Source organism: Notolabrus celidotus, chromosome 9 (assembly GCF_009762535.1).
Source record: "Notolabrus celidotus isolate fNotCel1 chromosome 9, fNotCel1.pri, whole genome shotgun sequence".
Taxonomy (NCBI): Eukaryota; Metazoa; Chordata; class Actinopteri; order Labriformes; family Labridae; genus Notolabrus; species Notolabrus celidotus.
In genome coordinates, this window is record NC_048280.1 from 23026814 (window position 1) to 23048213 (window position 21400).

General features: G+C 42.4%; 1 long non-coding RNA gene across 1 annotated transcript in view; it reads left to right on the plus strand.

Annotated features, from left to right (window-relative positions):
- LOC117818560 overlaps nucleotides 1-21400 on the plus strand; it is a 38504-nt gene extending 17104 nt beyond the window's left edge. Inside the window, exons 3-4 of the long non-coding RNA XR_004632375.1 lie at nucleotides 17196-17294; nucleotides 21118-21400. This is a non-coding gene — a long non-coding RNA (uncharacterized LOC117818560). The remainder of the gene's footprint in view (nucleotides 1-17195; nucleotides 17295-21117) is intronic.

Sequence of the window (21400 nt, forward strand, 5' to 3'; positions counted from 1 at the left end):
TTCTTTACAATGATTTAGTTTCCATCTATAAGTCTCCCATTTCCTATTTGTCAAGTAATTCCATATTTCATGCTTGGATGCCATCCTTCCCCGTGCTATATATTGCAGATGCTCATGCCTCTTAGCGATAGCACAATATGTCCTATCCATGGTTGCTCAAAAATTCCACAAATCTACAACACATTCCTCTCTTTTCACCCTCATTCGGATGTACTACATTATCGTCAGTGCGCCGCAGCATTAGTCTGGTATTTGTCAAAATCTTGTCTTATTAATTTATAATTAAGCAGGAAAGGGTGCCGTTTTTAATATAATATCCAAGTAGCTTTCAGCGGGCTGTGTAATAGCGCTGCGTAGGGAGGGTTTCTTCTGCATCATCATACAGTCAGAACAAAGGATATGCACATCGTAAAAATCATGCAAATGAATGCAAATCGCTGGCAGCAAGGAACAGCGAGGTGGCAGGAGGGCTGTTTGTATAAGCAGAGGGATGCCAAGGACTTTGTATACAACACTTGCTGGACAATCTTCTTTAAGTTGTGGCAGATAACTAAAAAATATATTGGTTTTGAAACTGATTCTAAATCTCTTTCTCCTAGTGTTTGGCTTTAAAGAAAGGAATGTTTAGATTTTACAGCTCAGATACATCCTGGATTACCAACCGTGCTTGAACAATATGTAGATTTGCACTGGTTCTTTTTTGCTGGGACTATATTTCTTATGATGCTACAAAACAGCATTAATTCAAGAGGCTGTTTGAAAGTGCAATAAATGCAAATCCATTGGCTGCAGTGTTGCAGACAGTGCGTGTTTGTGTTGGGATGATGCAAAACTTTTTGACTGCGTCGTCGTAGAGAAATGCAGAGCACATATTACTAACAGCAACGCTAATGAACGTCTCCTCACCTCCTCGCCCTCCTGGTTCAAATCCAGCTTCATCAAACTTGACATTTTCATGAGCGCATTCAGTGAGCGTTTGGATTAGGTAATGACAAACCAGGTCAGTTTTTGAAAAAGAAGTATAATTTTTTTTTAGATTCCTAGAAATTGAATTTGATTTTATCCAATAACATTAAAAAGACTAACACCTCATTGCAGCATCAGGGTTATACCAAAGATGCAATTTGACAGCAAGTGCAAAAAGGAAAAAAAAAAAGTGTATATTATCCTGAATGTATCCGTTTTTCTTATTCCAAATAAAACACGACTTTGCAGAGTGCTTGGATGTCTGTGTTGCAAATTATCCCACCCAAGGTTAATTCAAAGCGCTAATTCAATGTTAATTTGTGGACAAGTCTTAGGATTATGTTTATTGAACATCGATTGTATTTTAAAACAGAATGAATACCGGCAGAATCACTTACCTTAAAAAAATAATATTAAAATACACGTGTTTAAAGAGCATCACATTCAAAAGCTCTGATAGCCTTATATATAATAAGCATTTTGCTTCAACTTGCATACAAAATAATCATATTTAAATAATGCCGCCTTCTAACACACATCACACACACACTCACACACGCACACACACACGCACACACACTCACCGTCCAACCCGCAGGCACAATATGGCAGGGGACGAAAAGGGGGAGGGCACAGACAGACATTCACAATTGTGCATAATGATGTTAACATTCCTGCATGTCTAATGCTGGGGATATTGAGACAGACACTAGCTGGTCGGCGGTCTTGCTGTGTGTTGTCTGTGTTCACGGGTATAAACTGTAGCAGCGCATAATGATGTATTAATTGTGGCCTGCTCTCGCTCATGGTGTTTGGGCTCCATGCCGAGGTTACCGTGGGCCTTTGATGCCATCGTTAATCTTATCAAGCATATGCAAGATCACGCTGCACGTTATTTCCTACACTGCTCGCATGAAATTGGAGGCACACAGTAATCTGAGTAAATGAAAGGATGGCTTCTTTTGCTTTGTGCTAAATTGCAACCAATGGACATGTGTTGTTGTTTATTTTAGAGTCATTAACCCAGATTTACAAAACAGTTTGGATATAATATCTCAGCTCAGAAGTGTGCATCAGTGATCAGGATTTTTCAAATATGAATGCTAAATTGAAAGCAATACCATGGCAACAATGATTCAAAACATCCCTTTTTTATTATTTTTGTATGCACAAGCAGCAGCCAGAAGCCTGTGCCTTAATTTCAAACGCGTTCACCATCAAGTGATCCTCCAATACTGTTTTACATTTTTTTCAACTTCCTCAAAAATAGAGAGCCACAAACTAGAAGGGGAGGGGAAGTGGATATGAAAATGGAGCGCCGGCATCATAAAAGATGGAAACAAAGAGGGACAGACAGCATACACTGAAAAGGACAGGCAAAAGATGAAGCTCATTTTTTCCGTGGGCACCCAGTGGCGTCTGCATTGCAGATCGCTGAAATCCCCCTCGAATGCGTCCCTGGGCTTATGGGGGGTGGGGTGGGGAAGGGTGAACAAGGGATGGGTTTATGCTATCTCTGCTTTAGTACACTTTGTTTTTTTGTTGCCCTCCCCCCACTGAAATATATTTTTTCTGTCTGCATCAAATGTCAAGTTAATTTCCTGGGTGCTATGAGGGATGTGTCCTCCCCTTCCGTATATGTGGCAGGGCGGTGGATTGTGGCAGGGAGGTGTGTGCCGGTGTGTTTGTGTGAGTGTGTGTCTCTGTATGGGTGAATGGGGGGAAAGGAAAGGGGCATGGCAAGGCAAAGAGAGAGACGAGAGGTGGTGCGGGGGTTCAGTACAGTATCTATAAATTGGCTCTCTCTGAAGAGAGCGAGAGAGGTGTGTTGAAAGTGTGCACGCATATACATGTGTGTGTGTTAGTGTGGTTGTGTAAGAATATGATCCAATTATTAATAGATGCTTTTGTCAGTGTACCTATGCCCATGTCCCTGTCCCTATTTGTGCATTCACATGTTCAGTCCCTTTGAAGCTGAATACTGTGCAATAATAAAACAAACAAAAAAATGCACCATTTATGACAAAAGATACCTATATTTCTTCTGATTTCTTAAAAACACAGGTATGCATGGAGAAAGAAATTTGCTTTGACTCTCATTAGGCGTGCATTTCCAAGTTGCTTGCAACAATATCCAAAGCTCCATACCAACCAATAACTAATGGCATATTATGTTATCCATAATATGCTTCTATTATATCCATGTGAATCAGTCCTTTAAACCATGTTGCTTGGCAATAGCAGTTCTTGTGTCCTTCTGCTTTCTAAGGCTTGGTCATATTTAATGGTAACAAATCTGTCTCTGTGTTGTTGTGTTACTTGTAAACAGCTTTTAAAAACCTGGACTGTGATCCAGGGTTCATATTTGACTTTGAATGCACATATTTTCTTCACTTCCAAATACACAGTGCTTTCTCTACTGTCTTTATGTATACAACTGAGCATGTCCGTACATGCCTGACTGTGTGTGTATGATTATCTGGATGATTTTCTGCCTTTTTTGCATTCAGCAGTTTAGCATATGAAGCTAAACTATATTTCGTATTACGGAGTGTGAAACGCCTTATTGCAGAGAAAGGGATTACACATTTGTCAGTCGTGCTTACACTGATGTATGTTCCCGCTCCACAAATGTCACATCCCATAACCCAGAAAAATTACTCCAGTCCCACCTAATTACGCATATTCATGATGCTGCTTTGCATAGTGCTGCTAGCATGCTTCTGTTACAAGCGGCAGAGCTGAGGGATGTGGTTGAGTGAAAAGGCTTTCAATCCACTGATTCAGTGAGTCTCCGCCACAAGCATCAGCTTCATAATGCAACCTCCATGCTGATTTTTTTTATGATCTCAAACCATTATGGAGGGAGAGTTTTCTCTTATTTCTTGCAGTCAGTCAAATTTGTACCGCCTGCAGCATGTTCGAACCTACTGGGGATTTTTAATAAAGAAATAAGCCTTGTCCTAGATTATGAAGGTCATTTTGGAACTATATTGGATTCAACAAAGGGTTTTTGGAATACTATGTTACTTGTACATCATTTCGGCTCACTTTCTTTATGGTTAATATGATTCTATTGGTCGTCGTCGTTATTAATAAATTCTAGATCAGAGGTTGACATTGTTGTAGTAGAAGACAGGATAGGCATATAAAGAGGAATATACAAATAAAGGTATGAGATAGAGAGAAAGAAGTGCCGGTGCCAGGAGATGAAGGGAGAGCAGAAAGACAGAGGAGAGAGGATGGGTGTTCGTGGCTGGCTCAGTGGCTCATTGTCGCACTTGCGGAACAGACTTAATCAGACTTGGCCCGGCTGTAATGAAGGAGAGGGTCCGGGCTGTGCCACTGCTTGGGTAAACAGTGATTGTTTCAGTCCGGGGTTCCCAAACACGGCCAACAATGGTACTATTGTCCCGCCAGCTCTTATTAAGAGGCGATCCAGAGATGGAGTGAGGAGCAGAAGCAGTGAAAAGGGAGGTGGGTGAAAAGGGGGCAAAGAGGGGTGAGGGGAGGGGGGGTGAGGGGGAAGAAGCTGGAGCGAGTGGGAACCTGACAGAAACGGAGGATGGAGTAGGGGGGTTTGGGGGTGAGGGAGAAGAGAGATGGAGGGTGATAGGGAGATCCACTGAACTTGATCTTTTTTTCCACACTTGCATTCTGTCGTCTTTTCCAACCTTCTTCCTTTTGCCCCTGAATTCTTCTACCTTTTAGTCCTTGTCTTTACCTCTCATCCTCCCATCCTCACTTCCTTCAAGCAGCATCCTACCAGCCACCTACTCGATTCCTTCCATCTGTCCTTTGTTCCTCTTCTGCATTCGGGATGGTGAGGGATGCTTTGCCTGTCATACCACCTTTGCATCACCTTTCCATCCAGCACCAGAGAGAGAAAGAGAAAAAGATGGGGGGGGGGGGGATGTTGAGAGAAGAGGAGTGAGGAAGAAAAAGAGGATTGGGAGGAAGGGGGGTGAGAAGGAAAGGGGCAGGAGCAAGACAAAAAGAAAAGATCACGCTGCTTCCTGGCTTAATGAATGTGGGCAAAGGATGATCACAATAGAATACATTATGCTCTTGTTAGCAGAGGCAATCAATTAGCAGGGAGCGCACCACTGGCACACCATCTTTCCCCGCTTGGGCACTGGCTCATTCACAGCCCAAACGAGTGGCCTGTGGAACCCCCTCGCCTCAAGGTTTTTCCCACCCTCAATGCCCAGTGGCCACAAAAGCTTTGAATGTGAAAGGGGACAGCGTCAAATTTGCATTTCCGCCACATTCAGTCCACATTAGCTGAAATATTAGATGGGTTCCGCCACAATCAAAGGTCCCAGCTCAATGCAAGTGTGTGTGTGCCAGTGTGTTTGAACATTTGTATATGTATTTTAACAAATCCCTAGTTAAATCAATAAAAGCATAATGCCTATTGGTCGCAATGTTAAACTGTCCTCATACAACATTAGCACCTAAAGCTTGGCTCCCCACGATGGGACTCAGACATGACAATGTCTCCGTGACTGACACTGACAATTGCATGCCAAATTGTCACTCAGGTCCCATCAGCAATTCATACAGCCGTTGGCTGAAATTCCTTCATCCTTTTCCCCCCATGTTTTCTTCCCCTTTTTTTTGGTGTTGGATAGAGGAATGGCTCCAGATAATGGCAGCAATCTATATTGTGAAAGAGGCAAAGAGTAGTTCTGCTTTAACACAGGCACAAATCACCACTGTCTGGCCGAGGATTCTATAAAAGTGTCGGTGATGAGTAGAAGAACACAGTGCTTTCAATGAGGAACTCTGCTGTGATTCGAAGTCCGAGGGTAGAAATGGGGGAAACAGAGGGAAATGAAGGAAAGGGGAGGAGGGAAAATTGTATTAAAAGGAGTGATGCAGGATTTGTTTTTCTGTGAAGACATGGTGTTCTGACAGGAGGGTGGTCTCTGGTTTTGGTTCAGGAAATCTACTGTTGCTGTGTTTGTCATAGTACTACTTACACTATAGGCATATGAAAATGAAATGTGGTTGTTTATCTGTATTTTAGTGTAGTAGAACATAGCCTAAGTTGTCTGTGCATTTCCTTCAGAGCAAAATCCACTATTGTAGTTGCAACTATCCAAACATCAAGAGACATGATCACCCAATTAGCTTGCAATCTTAAAGTCTTTGAGAACAATAATTTGTGTTTTTTTCAACTAATGATCAAATGACTGGCAGCAGACAAGACAAGGAGAATGGGTGTTTATTTCATTGCTGCAATAAACTACAACCATAACTGGTGCGACCTTCATATTAAACATTGATTATGGCTATTTACTTTCCATTAGCAACTTCCCTTTCAGCTGTTAACATCACATGACTTCAAGATTTATATAATCAAGGCTGTGTTTACCTTGGCAGCAAAGAAAGCCACCCTGTGCATCTTGTGTATAGGTTCAAGGTTCAGGGTTCACTTTATTGTCATTCAGTCACATTTAAAAACATGACTATAGACACCAATTATAACATTTACAGTCAGTGAAATCAAATCCTCAAATAGTAACATATGTCTCCAATTGTCTATGAGAAATATTTTCTCTGATCTCTTTAACACAAAGACCTTCATCAACTCTTAGGGTTTAGCACTGAAGTAAACATAACTCTTTCAAAGCTCATGATCTAATATAAAATATATATTCATGTTTACAATGCCTGACTTTACCACATGATTCTCTATTTGGATCCAAGCTGGAATGGCAACCATGTTGTCTGTAATGTAACCTTGTGACTCTGAATGAGAGCACATATGTGTCTTTGTGTTTATGCACGTATGTTGTCATTTCCAATTTCCAAGTTAAATCGCACCACAGTTGTGCTTTTCCGCCCATAAATAAAAGGCACACATTGATTAGACCAAACATGAAATACAAGGTCTTACAGTCAGTCCTATAAGAGCTTCTTCACTAATGCCCAATGGTTGAACAGAGAAAGCATCACAATTCACATACATTCTGTTGTTACTTGAGGAGCTGTAACGTGAATTTTATCTCTTTTAACACTGAGTGCATGTGCGGAAGTGTTTTGTTGGCGTTCAAAGTGCCTCACAACGGTGCACGGTTGTGTTTTGACCTTTAGAAAAGAAAAAAAACATTGCATTTTCCTCAGAATCTCAGTGTATACTGTATGCCTGCTTGTTTGTTTGTATCCACTGGAATATTAAAGTGCAAGTGCAAAATGCTTATGATGAATTCAGTGTTTTTTAGGCAACAGAGGGCATTGTGTTCTCTCTCCACTTTGAAAGTTGGAATGCAACATCTAATAGATGGGGAGCAGGAATGGTAACTGCATGTGAAGGAGGGGGCGCACATAGGGATTGCATCTGTTGGTGTAGCACATCTGACAAGAGGTTTTGGAAATAAACCTTATGTGTTGATGTTGCAAAGAGCTTCAGTTTAATAAGTAAAGTCAGATATATCTATATTCCAGCGCTGTCTGAATGAAGTATGAATAAAAGCTGTAGCTGTTATAGGTGTTTCAGGGAAAGATGTTACCTTTGCCGTGTTTTGTCTGTCTCTGAATTTCTTTAGAAACCACACAAAGTATGAAAGTTTCAAGCCAAAGCTTGTGTTCTTGATTCCTGAATCATTTTCTAGTTCTATCAAGAAAAAAAAACATACACTGCTACCTAACTCTTGCTCTGTTTATACCTCCATTCGTTATCAGCAGCAAAGTCTGTTCCTATCTATCTTTCTTGTTGATCATCTCCTGTACTCTCACCGCTGGGTCTCCATGTCCAGGTAGTCATGCTGCTGACATTTGTGAGCGGGCAGGGCCCAGTGACATGGCCTTTTCCACCCCTTGCTGGGTCCCCCCCTTCGCTATCCCTACCCCCTACCTCCATTCTTAACCCACCAAGTCCTCTTCATCAGCATGCACTCAAACATGTGTCTGTCTGTGTGTGTATTTGTGTGGTCCGAGACCACTCTTTGTGTACAGTGTCTGTGTTTAAGCCATGTCAAGATCAGCCACGTTTGTGCTCGCCTGTAGCTAGTGTGCGCAGTAGGGGACATGGTATGGAGCATGCTTCTTTCTCTGCAGGATGCAAGGCAGGCAAATACAGTCACTGAGAACTGAGAGGTAGGGGGGCACACATGTGAAAAGTGGAAAGCAGTTCTTTATTTCTGTGATAAATCTGTCTTAAAAAATCCAAATTGTCAATTTTTAAAATGAAATGTCTGTAAAATCTCAACCGAGTTAGTGAGTATAGGTTATTTGGATTGTTGGACTCAGTCTGCGCAAAGAATTTTGAAAGGGCTATTATGTGCACAGACAAAAGTGCAAAGCCTCATTGTTCTACTCCTCAAAACACACATGCACAAACGTACAGACGTGCTCACCGTCCCTGCAGCCATGGGAATGGAGAATGCTGAGGTTCAAGGTCATTTCAAGTATTCGGCAGCCCGGGGCTCTCCATTGTCAGTGCACTGCATCTTTTTTTTGCTCACACATGCACTCAAATTGCACGCACAAACACATCGTTGGTTGGCGTGGATTTCTTCACTAGGCATCTGACTAACACATCCAAGAGAGGGAAGTGTCTGTCAGGTGAGAACATGACACTCTGTGGGTCAGAACACATACACAAACAGGTGCAGGTGTGGGTCTTCTATGGAGACACAATTATCTGTTTTTGTTTCTCTAGCATGGGCTGTCCAGACACAAAAGAGTGAAAGGTATGACTGTGGGACAAATTGCTTTTTTTATATCAACATTTAGCTTTTCTGCAGCTCTTTTTCTGTTGCTTTCATTTCTTCATCATGCTCTATAGTCTACAGGTTGTTCGGTTTTGTCAAATATTTTGTTAACAGTCGTTTGATTTATTGCATGTGATGTCTATTTAGGTGCAAGAAATACAGATTTTTTTTTCTAGCCACAGAGCTAAGACGAGGGGGGAGAGAGCAGTGGTGGGTGTGATTAGCTCCTTTGTTGGAGGTCTGTTGAGCTTCATTGGCTGCAGAGAATAGCTTCCTAATGAACCCAGCCAAGCTTGGACCAAACTTTGTGCTGAAGACAAACTAAGTTATGGTGGTCCGGCAGAGCGCTGAGGGCGAGCCCACTGATATACAACGTCTGGACATATGGTCCCCCCATCGGGGCCTCTCCCAGCCACTTTCTCATGTCCTGGCTTCTGTGTTTGTGTGCTTTTGTGTGTATGTGTCAGCATAGATTCACACACAGGATCAATATTTACATTATGATTGTTTTTATTTTTATATTTCTGTTTGATTGGGAACATAAAAACAGGGGACTGGAAAAGAAATACCAGAAGAAAGAAGGTTGGGAAGGTCGCGGGTGGGGGGGAAGCAAAAGAGATGCTGGTTGATGCTTACTGAAAGTGACAGAAGATAGAGGGCTGCAGGCTTTGTCTTTCCAGCTGACCCCAATACAGAATCCTTTCTGACACGTCCTACAAGACATGGAGTAACTGAGTAAATCAGGCCAACCTGGCTGTGGTGTTGCTGTGAGAAGGAGGGGAACCACATGGTATCTAACAGACACAAGGACTAAGACCTTCACCCATTAAAATATCCAGTTGCACATGTATTCTTTTGCTGAGAATTAGATGGAAAACACTTCTCCTATTTAATGTTTATGTGTGCATTTATGTAAAAAGGAGGTACAGGTGAGCCTGGGTTAGCTTTGAGGCTACTTGTTCAGTTCAGGGTGGGAGCGTGGGGACGGATGTCTTCCGTGTCCCACCAGCGAGCCTCTTGGTAACTGAGCCGGCGAGGGGGAGAATGGGCCCACTACAGGGCCACACAGCAGGCTCAAACAACACTTATTCTACTGGCCAAACTGTCAGCCAGAACAACTTCATTGTGCCCAAAATTGGAGTTGAAAGCAAGGCAGAGACTTGGAAAGAAGGGGTAGGGGGGAGTTGGGGGCAGTTGGAAGGTAGGGAAAAGGAAGGAGGATGCAAAGAGAGAAAGAGAGAGAGGGTGAGGGGTCTGTGGGAATCCAAGACTGGAAAAGGGGGAGTCCCAGAGAAAGTGCAGTCCTGGGTATGAATAGGGTCAGACAGTGTGAGTTCATTTCAGTGAGGAGAATTCCCATAGATGCTGCACGAGGGGCAGACTGCCAGAAGCAAGGCAGTGGCTTGAATAAAATGTATTAAAATGCATTCTGGGAAGAGGGAGTAAACTGAGGAACTTTTGCATTCTATTGTATGTTTTATCTGCACATTATTTCACAGCATTCAGCCCTGACAAACACATCTGATGGCAAAACAACCTGATGTTGCATCTTACTTAAGTGTAACTGTTTTGTGCAGCCCCTCCCCCATTGTCTCATGCCGGTATAATAATGTGAAATATCTCTATGTAATAAAGAATCTGTGCCACACACAGGCTGCCCACAAGCACAAGATGCTTCCCTGCAGGATTCCCCTGCCTCGGACCCCATGAGGGATCCCAGCCACGGGCTTTGAACTGTGATTTGTGTATAGTACAACAGAAAGCCCCCTTTTAGACTGACACTAAACCAGTTTAAATCAGTCCAACAGTGATTTACGTCACCATTCTCCTCTTTGTCTCCTCTCCCTTCTCCTGCTGGCTATTTCAAATTCATCCTCCTGCCCTCAGTAACTACTGCAAAAGGGTGAAGAAGTTTACTTAGTCACACTGAGTTTACAGAGACGAAGAAAGTCTGTGATTCTCTGTGTGTGTGTGTGTGTGGGCGAAGGTGTGTGTGTGTTCACTCTTGCGTGTCAGTGTGGTTTGCTCGTGTATGCCAGTGTGTATGTGTGCGCGCAAAATTCAGAAATGTACACACACCCCTTGTTTGATCCAGAGCTAGCCCTGCAGCTCCCAGAGACTCAACAAAAGGCCTTCTCTATCCATTGTATGAGCTGTGTGTTTCCCAGGAGAGCTCGGGCTCAGCGAGAGAAGGGCCCCAGATCGCTTTCCTCCTGACATGGATGTTTATTCGCTCTATGGTCCAGCAGAACACCCTCAAAAAGGACCGGCCTTAGCATTTTGACGCGTATGACACATGGTTTCAGAAAAGAGATGAGGGGCTGGAGGGTGTGAGGAGGAAAAAGACAGACTGAGTGTCTTGACAGATGAGCAGACATGCAAGACAGACAGATAGATAGAGAAAGGGGCCTGTCAGGGAAGGTGCACTCATATGAAAAAGAATATTCATGCAGTTCTCCACCATTTTATTTGCTTCTTGTCTTTACACTAGTCAGCTTTCTTGTCAACCTTGTTCATGAATGTAGATCCACACGGTGGGTGGGGAGAGAGACCCCCCCCCCCCCCCCCCCCCCCCCTGATCTTGACAAGCTCCCCCATCCCTGACTGCATACTAATTCTGGCAAAACTACTGAACCAATGCAAAACAAATACAAATTGCCCAGGCTGCTTTTCAATGCTTGAGAAGCAGGAGGTTAGCCGATAGTAGCTGTCTATTGTGGGTTTGCAATTAATCAGATTGTCTGCTGTGGACAGAGAAGCTTACAGAGTTGGCTGTTGTTGTTGGCTATTGGATCCCCTAAAGGGATACTTCAGTATGTCTGACTTGAAAATACTGAGCTTATGAAGAAAGTGTAAAAATGAGGCTCATTCATTTACCAGTCGATTAAAAGTCCATCAAATGCTCTATGCGATAAGCCGCACAATCGGTCCCTCACAATGTTACAAATGGAAGTAACTGTATTGATCAGTAAACCATCCATTTGGGCCATCAATTACCATTCCAGACTAGCCCCCAAAAATCTTACTTCCAGCAAACTCACTGCATGTAGTACAGATGTTCCTACAACCTGAAGTTGATCGATGGGATTTTAATTTCAGACTTGCTACCATATTGCCTGTAGTCAATTTAGCTGCTGTTTACAGTTACAAAATTGAGAGCTACTTAAAAGCGACTGAAACGTGTGGCACTTTGTGCGGCTAAACTCCAGCCTAAAAATATGAGTCTAATGTGGAAGTGCTAAAAACTGCAGTTCATCGAGGATCCGCTTGAGGCCGGTTCCGGAAGTACCGGAAATCACATACACACCAAATAAAAAAAGCCGATCTTTACAGCAGAAATAAACACGTTTAAAGCCTAGTACAAAAGACAAGTGTAGTCTGGATAGCTCATTTCTCGATCAGCTCACACTGTAGGGGGGGGGTGAATTTTTTTCTAACACGGCAGTTTCGAAGATATTGAGATTACGAATCCTCCAATGAGAGGCAGGCACAGCTGACTGCAGGAACACTGTAGCTGTTGGCTAGGAGGGTCAAAGCAGCCTCTTTACGTCACAATCACTAAACAGCAGCAATATGGCTGCAGTCGACGATTGGCCTCAAAACAGCGCTTCAGAAACAGATGGGTGACGTCACAGATCCTACGTCTATATTTTATACAGTCTATGGATGTACGTATTGAACATATCCTCCCAAAGCCTAACAGTAGATAACTACAGATGCCAATGAATAACATTTCAATACTCGAATATAAGGACAGTCATAATCAGTCATTAGAAAAACTTCCAAGATCGACAAAGTAATATATAGGTCTTCAGTAACATCAACAATGAAGCCCTGTTGTCAATCAACATTAAACAGCTGGTGCCCATGCTATGGTATAAGTTCTGACCTCAGACTATTAACTTTATGTTCAGTAGCTAAAACAATTAGAGATAGACCGATGTGTTTTTTTCAGTGCCGATACCGATACTGATTATTAGTAGTCAAGGGGGCCGATAACCGATAGGAGCCGATATTCATTTGCAGTAAAAGGAAAAATATTGGCACCAAAATTTTTAATGATACAAACTCCAACACTTAACTTCATTTAAATGCCTTTAAGCATATGTTCATTAAACAGCTTTTCAGATTTGCAACATGTCAAAGGTTTTTTTTTATCTTAGACAATAGACATCTTTATTTTGAAATTCTAACAAAAAGTGCAGGGAGCTCCCAGGCTCAGCAGCATGTCTTATAAAGTTCAATGAAAACTTAAACAAATAAATAGCTCCCTGAAGTTTTCTACAGAAAATAAAGTTTTCCAAAATTTCAATATGAATGAAATGTTAATCTTTCACTTATCTTTGTTTTAAAGGGATATTTCAGTTTTTTGAGTGGGGTTGTGTGAGTTTTTAATAACTAGTAGTTGTAGGGGCCACAACGGATGCTGCTCAGCTCGTCCCCTGTAATGAGAAACTGCAGGGAGAAATTAGCCGAAATAACCCAGTTTTATATTGATCTCTTATCAGCCATCGTATTTTTTAAAAAAGGCTGATGCAGATATGCGTCAAAATGCTGTATATCGGTGCCGATAATCGGCCCAGTTGATAATCGGTCTATCCCTAAAAACAATCCTCTCATTCGGCACACACAGATAGCGAAATGCAAGCCGGGGTTTCCATTTTATAAGTTACACTGTTAACTGGTAACTTTTAGCCAATGTGTCAAGCTTATCATTGCCACATTGAGTCCATGCAAAAGTCTCCTTGTTTCATTCATAGGTTTTTTCCCCATTATAAAGAAAAAGGACTCCTTCCGTTATCAGCAGATGCTGTTGCCATTAGGCTAAAAGCTGCCCACCACTTGGGTCAATCGTTAAACTGAAACACTGCTAATCTTTTGAAAAGCACTGGGTCTTCCCGCCCCAGGTTTCTGCACTGTAGGCATTGTAAGCCTGCATCATAAAAATACTGATCCATGAATCAAAGCTAGCAAAAGTCTCCAGTCAATGCTTTCCCACCAATACTGCTTTATTTTTAAATCACAGGAATATTGAATGGATACTCAGAGTTTAGGAATACTCAAGTGGAAGTATGAGAATTGGTATCCTGAAAGAGGAAATGGGATCTAGTATCTCTATTAAACAATCGCTGATCATGACAGCAGCAAGTTTCTGTCAAATTCTGCATTTGACTTCATCGACAATGATTTGTCCTCGGTGTCTCGCTGTTCCCCTGCTGTAGTTATCAAGGATGTTTGACTGCTATCCATCAAAGTGCCTCGCTTTCTGCGGCAATATCTTAAAGTTTCCTTGAGATTGAGAGAGCCCGCGGCGCTAGCCATGGATCTCAGTAGAGCTCCAGAAGCAGACAGCTTAAAACAAACATGGTACACCGATACCATCTAATCTGTTCAACACCATTATCGTCTAAGATATCGCTATAGTCCCCTCCATACCCGTACGCACCCACCCTCCAAAACCAGACTTACCCCTCTCTCCCTCTACACCCTTTGAGGGAAAGGCTTGTGTGCTGAGGCTGAGAGTGAATGTAAGCCATTGTTATGGTGTAACCAGACTCCACAGCAGGTTGTTTGATCCTGTTTTGGGCCTGAAAAGGATTCTTTTTTTTCTTACTTGAACAACCACATCAGCTGAGAGGGTCAGACAACAGAGTCTATATGTAGAATCCTCTGTCTGTCTGTCTACTTCTTTTTTTCTGTCTCCTCTTTTTCATCCACACTTTGTCTCTCTTTGTCAGGCTAAATCTCTCATCAGATTCAGATTTGAGTCTGGAGCTTTAATTACCATAAAGAGGAGCGTGCACTCATTCACACACTGTACTTAGACATGAACATATGCTTTAAGGCACACCCTGTCGCTCTAAATTTCTCCCTTATTCTCATTCCTTTTTTCTTTAAACAGGATCTCCTTGTACCTCTTTTCTCTGGGATTATATTTCTTGCTTGCACCTCTGCCTTGGCAGTAGCTATGAAAAAAAAGGATTCTGCTGGAAAGCGTTTCAATGACAAAACCTTTAGTAAATTGTTTTGTTTGTTCACAATACTTTCCCCGTGATACATCCAAGCTCTTCTTGTGTTCCTGTTTACCCAACATAATTTCATTATTTACATTACAACACAGAACCATGCAGCCGTATTGTCGACTGGTTTGGGCGCTGACTTGCACTTTTACACCTTTGTAACTGTTTTGGCATTGTGTTCTCAATTTATGATCTGTTTGCCGCTCAGCGTGGACAATGTGCATGCAAATATCCTCGTCCCATTATGCCGCCTGTCTTTGTATGTCAGCTTTCTTCCCTAAGAGGTATAGGGCTGGAGGAAGGGTGGGGTGGGGTGGGGTGGGGGGGTGGAATGGTGCTGTATGTTTTTGGATTTGTACAATCACACACATGCGAAGACACACCCATCTGTGCCCCCAACCCCATTTCAGATGTGAATTTGCATAAGAATAATTGACACTTCAAATTAGCCTTCCAATCAAAGAGGATTCCTTTTTTTCAGCATATGTGAGCACTGCCATGATGGAGAATATGAAAGGGAGAGCATAAGAGAGCACGGACGGAGAGGGGACGCGTCATAAAAGATTAACCCTTTCATTTCCTCACCTCACAGTGGAGGATTTGATGTGCCCTTTTATTGGAAATATAACTTGAAATACAGTAAAAACAGACTTTTGTAGGGGGGATTATAAATGATTTCCACTCTAAATCAAGGGATCCTATGACTGCCTGCTGGAGCTAAATGGTTCTCCACATTGATAGGGATTCAACTTTGAAAGCTTTAGGTGCTCTGACTGGGTTATGTGCACGTTTGCACATCTATATTCACCTCAGTGGCATTGGGCGCAGGCCAAGAGAGTGAGTGCTATTAAGTGGAGTGTGTGTGTCAGTGTGAATGTGTGTGGATTGACGCTTTGCTCACATTAAACCATTAAAGCAAGTGCGATGTTGAATTATTGATAATGGCTAATGAAAAGGATCAGTTCTGGATAAACTACAGGCTTAACCAGAGCCCTGAGGGCCGACACATACACACACATCCAAACACACACATTCACACAAAATGTCATTATTTTTCGCTGTGTTAACAACTATTTTAGGTGTCTTTGGGTTTTACCATGTTCTGACAATACAGCACATCCCAGTTAAGAGCAAAGAAAGTCCTACATTGAGACAGGCTAGCTGCTGTGCGCTTGCAGGCCTGCCTTACTGACTAGCAGAGACCTCTTCTGAAGCTGAGCCAGTTTTTCAGGGAGAATTAAGGGACAGGGATTCAGTTTTTTGGGGGGAAGGGGATAGAGAAAAGGGGGTTGAGGGTTCAGGGGGAGGAGGGAGAGAGTTTGGCGCCGGCCTCTCTGAAGCGCTCAGCATCCCCCCGCTTACGGGATGGCGGATGTGTCTGTATGTGGTGTGAGTGTGTGTGTATGCAGATCTATTAAGGCCCACATATCTCAGTGACATTAATATTCACACAGCCAGACATGGAAGCTGCTGCAGCCTCCATCCGTTTTCTGCCAGACAGGCTTGTATCACACACACACTCACAAACACACACACACACACACACACACACACACACACACACACACACACACACACACACACACACACACACACACCTCTGTTTCAGCCTTTCATCCAAAGGATCAACATGGATAAGCCCCCTGTATTCGCACACTCTCTTAGTGAATGAAACAAATTTTCTTTAGTTTTATATTACAAAGTAAAACACCTCCTTGCTAATTGTTTAGCATTTTGTTGCTTTGGTCAAGCACAGGTCAAGACTTAAGTTATTCCCTTACAAAAATGCACACACACACACACACACACACACACACTCATTCACACACACCAACTCACACAATCACACTCGTCGCTCTTGCACATATCAAGCTCCGTTATAATAATCCCATATGGGACAGCCTGGATTCACACGCAGTGTCGAGTATCACCGTAGCGATGCACTGATGACTTCAAGCGCGAGTGTGTCTGTGAAAAAGAGTGAGAATGGAAGGTGCTTTATGTGTCACAGGTTATATTCTTCTTTTTTTTCTCCAAACAGCTATATCCCCACCCACTCAAACACGCACACATGCACAGTCATCTCAGATCCTGTGGGAGTTTATTTTTAACCCCAGCTGCCTGTGCATTTGCTCAGAGGTTAAAGGCCCGAATGGTGAATCAAGTAAATAATTCACAATAGCTGAAACTCTTTCGATGTAACCCCCAGAATGAACAGGAGGGAGGGAGACCAAAGAGACTTAGTTACAAAGTGGCACACAATAGTTCTGTCCAATCCGACTTAACTGTAACAAAGCACAGAGGAATAAGTAGGTCAAAAAGCATTACCTGTTACGGAAAAGAGGACTAATAATATGCAGGTCATGCTAAATGTGTATTCCTTTATTTGTATCTACGATATACAGTATGTTTGTCAGTGTGTGTGTGTGTGTGTGTGTGTGCATTCTGTATTTTCGGCTCTTACATTAAACCAATCCTTTGTTTTTAGGTATGATGAGGACCCCGTGGATCATGACCCAGAAACAAAAGGCATAACGACTGGACCCTCAGGGCTACAGACGTGAAGGATATTCCGCTGATCTCAGAGGTGACTATGTGCTCTCCTTTCAAGCATTACCATCCTGCCCTCTTGTTATATGGGCCATATTTTACAAAGTCCCTACTATGGATCAGTGGTCTCTGCATCCTTTTTTCTCACAGAATTCCATATTAAAGTGGCTGTAAGACATTTTGAGTGACATTGCTTCTGTCAAACGGCTGATTGAAGGAGACACAGAGAGAAACGCTGTGCTAATGAAATCGCCTGACCCACATCCTTTAGTGCGATCCATTTCTCCAAAGACACAGAATGGGCATTTATACAGGTAAACCATGACTGGTCCCTGAAGTGAAAGAAGGGGGTATTTCAGAAGGAAGAGGAGCATCCATTATTTACTATACTGGGGTTGCTAGACACTTAGGAGATAATGCAGTGCTTCAAGCATACAAAACATAGAGCCTCCTCGGTGCTGTGGAGGCCATTGTTGTGTGTTTTGAACATGTCTGTTTCCATCCATACTGACAGATGAAAAAGAATATGTCTCCCTCAGGTTCAGAAGCACAGACATAGATGGATAGAGAAAGAAAGAAAGGGAGGTGATGGGATGATAGGGTGAGGTGTTTGTGTGTGTAAGTCATATTTTTGTGCACACAGTATCCATATGTTTCTATTTCTTGCGCCAAGTCTGTTTTTTGGCATTTGTATGTACAGCATTATGTTTCCAAACCTACTCCAGTCCTAAATTCTATAATGTAAATGAAGTACTCGTCCACATAGTATGAGCACATGTTGCATTAATGCATGTGAATGCATCACGCTCCTGTGCAGAGTCTGTATAAGCAGTCTCCTGCAGCTCAGATAGGCTTCAGTCGAGTCTTATTCTCTGCAGATCAGCAGCAGCATCAGTTGCCTCCTCATGGCGAGAGGAGGCACCTGACTGCAGTCTACTGGGAGTAGTTAGCAGAAGGAGAGCAAGGCATACAACTCCTCTACCATGTTATCAGACTTGGGGCAACACCAAGCTCTACTTTCTGCCTTTGTCAAATTTCCCGAGGGAGACTTTGACATGAAATCCTTTTTTGTGGGTGAGGGGAGACCACTCCCAAATATTTCAGTATTTTTCTGCATAAATGCGCATTGTGATGGAGAGCATGACAACTATCCATGTGTGCAGATTAGCTCCAGGAAAATCTTGGTCTACTGGCATTGAAGAATCTCCAAATTAGAAAAGCAAAATTTGAACATATTGTTTATACTACACTTACTTATTTAATGAGTATGAGGATGTGTTGAGAATTATTCAACTTCAGTATATCTTAAAAACAAAACTGTCTTTCTTTCATGACTTGAATATTGATCCTTGTGTCTATAACTGTATTAAAACTTCACCAGTTTGACTGCTTCAGGACTCAAGCCAGTATAGAAAGACAAAGGTTTTATGGAAGAACAGCATCGCAAAAATGGATGATCAGACAGTTTTCAATCACCAACCTTTACACCAAAAGCAATCAGATGCATAGCAAAATAGCTCTGACATGCTTGACATCTGAGCAGTGTTGTTGTTTTAACTATTTCAACTACATATGAAGATCAGATCTATGTGTTAAGCTAAAACTAGATTATCACATACTGAGAGCCATGTGCAAAGCTCTGGGCTCACACGCACATTGCGGACATCATCCTCATATACAGGCTATAAACTGCAGTGTCAGCAGAGGGGATGAGGAGGATGCAGAGGGGCACATGTAGCTTTGACTAAGATCAGCTGCCACAGATAGACAGGCAGGCCAGGCAGTGCAGTGTGTGCCCTTGAGGTGCTGCGAACAGGCAGAGGTTTGTGCTTGAGTTGTCTGAATCCACCTCCCTTCATCTTTTAGAGTTTGGCTGCTGATGGCCCAGGGACCTCCTGCCAACCCTGAACTGCTCTATACTGTCAACCAAACATCAGAGAAATTTGTGGAAAGAGACAGGGCCGGCCAAAACACTACTTTTGTACATTCTGAATTCCTGGAAATAACAGAGATTTACTGACTTATAACAATGTGCAAGGGATGCTTCTTTTTTTGTGTCTTGCAATAAAAATCAGTTGTTACATTTGGAGTAACCCAAAGGAAACACCTCCATCAAAGTCAGGGGCGGGGTTGATCCAGTAGGGATACTAGCGACAAAAAATGTCTCCTATTCCATCAGAAATGCAGGATCCAAAATCACCCTGTACCAATATGAGTATACAATACAGCAGTTTATTCGCCCCTAAATAAGAGCATCTTGTTTCACTTCAATATATTTTTCCCCACACCAAAACTGTAGATTACCATCATCCGCTTCAACCAACTCATAGCTGATGACCAATAGCATGGCTATCACCAGGAATTACAGTTTAAAGCCACAAAGACGGACTGATTATTGATTACTGGTGGTTTTTTCCATGTCAACATCAACAACAATGTTTAGCAGTACTAGCAGAGAATATAATTTCAGAACGTTCTTCAGTTAAGCAGTTTCACATTAAAAAGCAGCTTTTTTTTCTACAGTGCTGGCTAGTTAACACCAAAGTAAGCTAAGCTTGTGTGTAGGGGCTCTGCCTGTATTCACGTTAGCATTACTTGTTCCCAAAGTATTTCACGGGAGGCAAATGGGATCAAAACACGAACAGGGATCAGTTTGAATTTTAAAAATTGAAGGCCTCTTTTAGCTCTCAAGTGGACACAAGTGGGAGTGATGCCTTAAAAAATGTCCTTTATACAGAATTCTGTTTTCCTAGGTTTATTATCTTAGTTGTGACTGACTCTAAAACTATATAACAAAAGAAGGTTCTCAGTCTTTCACCATCTGAGCCCCTGAAAATTGTTAGCAAACATATATCAATACAGGGTTAGTAGCTTACAGCTGATATTCTTTAAGTCTCAAAGTGATATTGGAATATCAACCAGCACAGATTCAGGATTTGGAATCAGTATACACCAGAAAGGAAGAAATGGTATAGAAACAGTATCCTAAAATGACGTGCTGCGTGCCTTTGTTGTCTAATGCAGACAATGACACCACAGATTGAAGACTTAACTGAGCCGGTCAGACACTCTTACGGTCTCAAATGACCCCAGCTGTTCTGTACAAGCTATACATTCATATTGGGCCCCAGAATACCTCCCAATGCTTGTCAGCAGGCTCTATAGTTTGGAGGAAATGTAATACCATAATGTCTTTCAGAAGGAAGGGAGTGTCAGGTATGGCAGAAGTAATGGAGGGAGGGCTGGAGGAGCAGGTAACCCAGGTTAGGCGGGGTGTAAAGGGGATCCGATAAGGCGTTCCCCAGACCCTACAGTCTCCCAGTCTCCTCTATGAGAGAATAATAAGCAGCTGTAACCCTGAGACACTCCCAGGCCTGTGTCCTCAGCTACAAAAAACCTTCAGCGGGCGTCTTATCAGGTTCTAAGGATATCACGTAAGACAATACATGTGAGAAGTGCAGGGCGAACAATGGGAGGAAAGTGCAGCGTGATATGAGGGGGACTAATGTCAGCGGCTATTGTCGGGGCCTTTGTCACTGTCAAGTACACTGGGAACTCACAGCTCACTGGATTCCTTTCATTCGGGGATCAAGCTTTGGGATGTGATGAAACTCTACAAGTGCTGTCCCTCATGCTTTAGCCGTGGCTAACTCCACACAGAGTTTAGGTGATGGAAACTGTAACTAGCAGCTCACTGTTAGACCACCTATTATATTTTTTGGGGAAAAATTGCGTGTTAAAAGTTTTATAAGAGATTGTTTTTCTGACCTTTGATTAAAATCATACAAATAGAAATCGAATCATCAGCTGAATTGGTCCACGAATAGTTTTTAATCATGTCTATGCTTCTCTTGTTTTAGGTGTCCTGAGTCCTCCTGAGAAAGAAGAAGGGTGCCTTCGTTTCATCGAAGTAGGAGCTTCAAGACGTCCATGATGCTTCGTAACTCTCTACGACATTTGGACCTGAATTAAACTGTACTCTTATTATTGAACCTCTGTCAACAGGGAAATGAAATTGCACTATCTTTGTGAGCCCTGTCACAAACACCATAACCTTGCACTAATGTATCAGATTATATTTATTTTATTTTTATAAAAAGGGAGAAAACTACCTGTATTACCTGTATTTATACCCTGTACTTG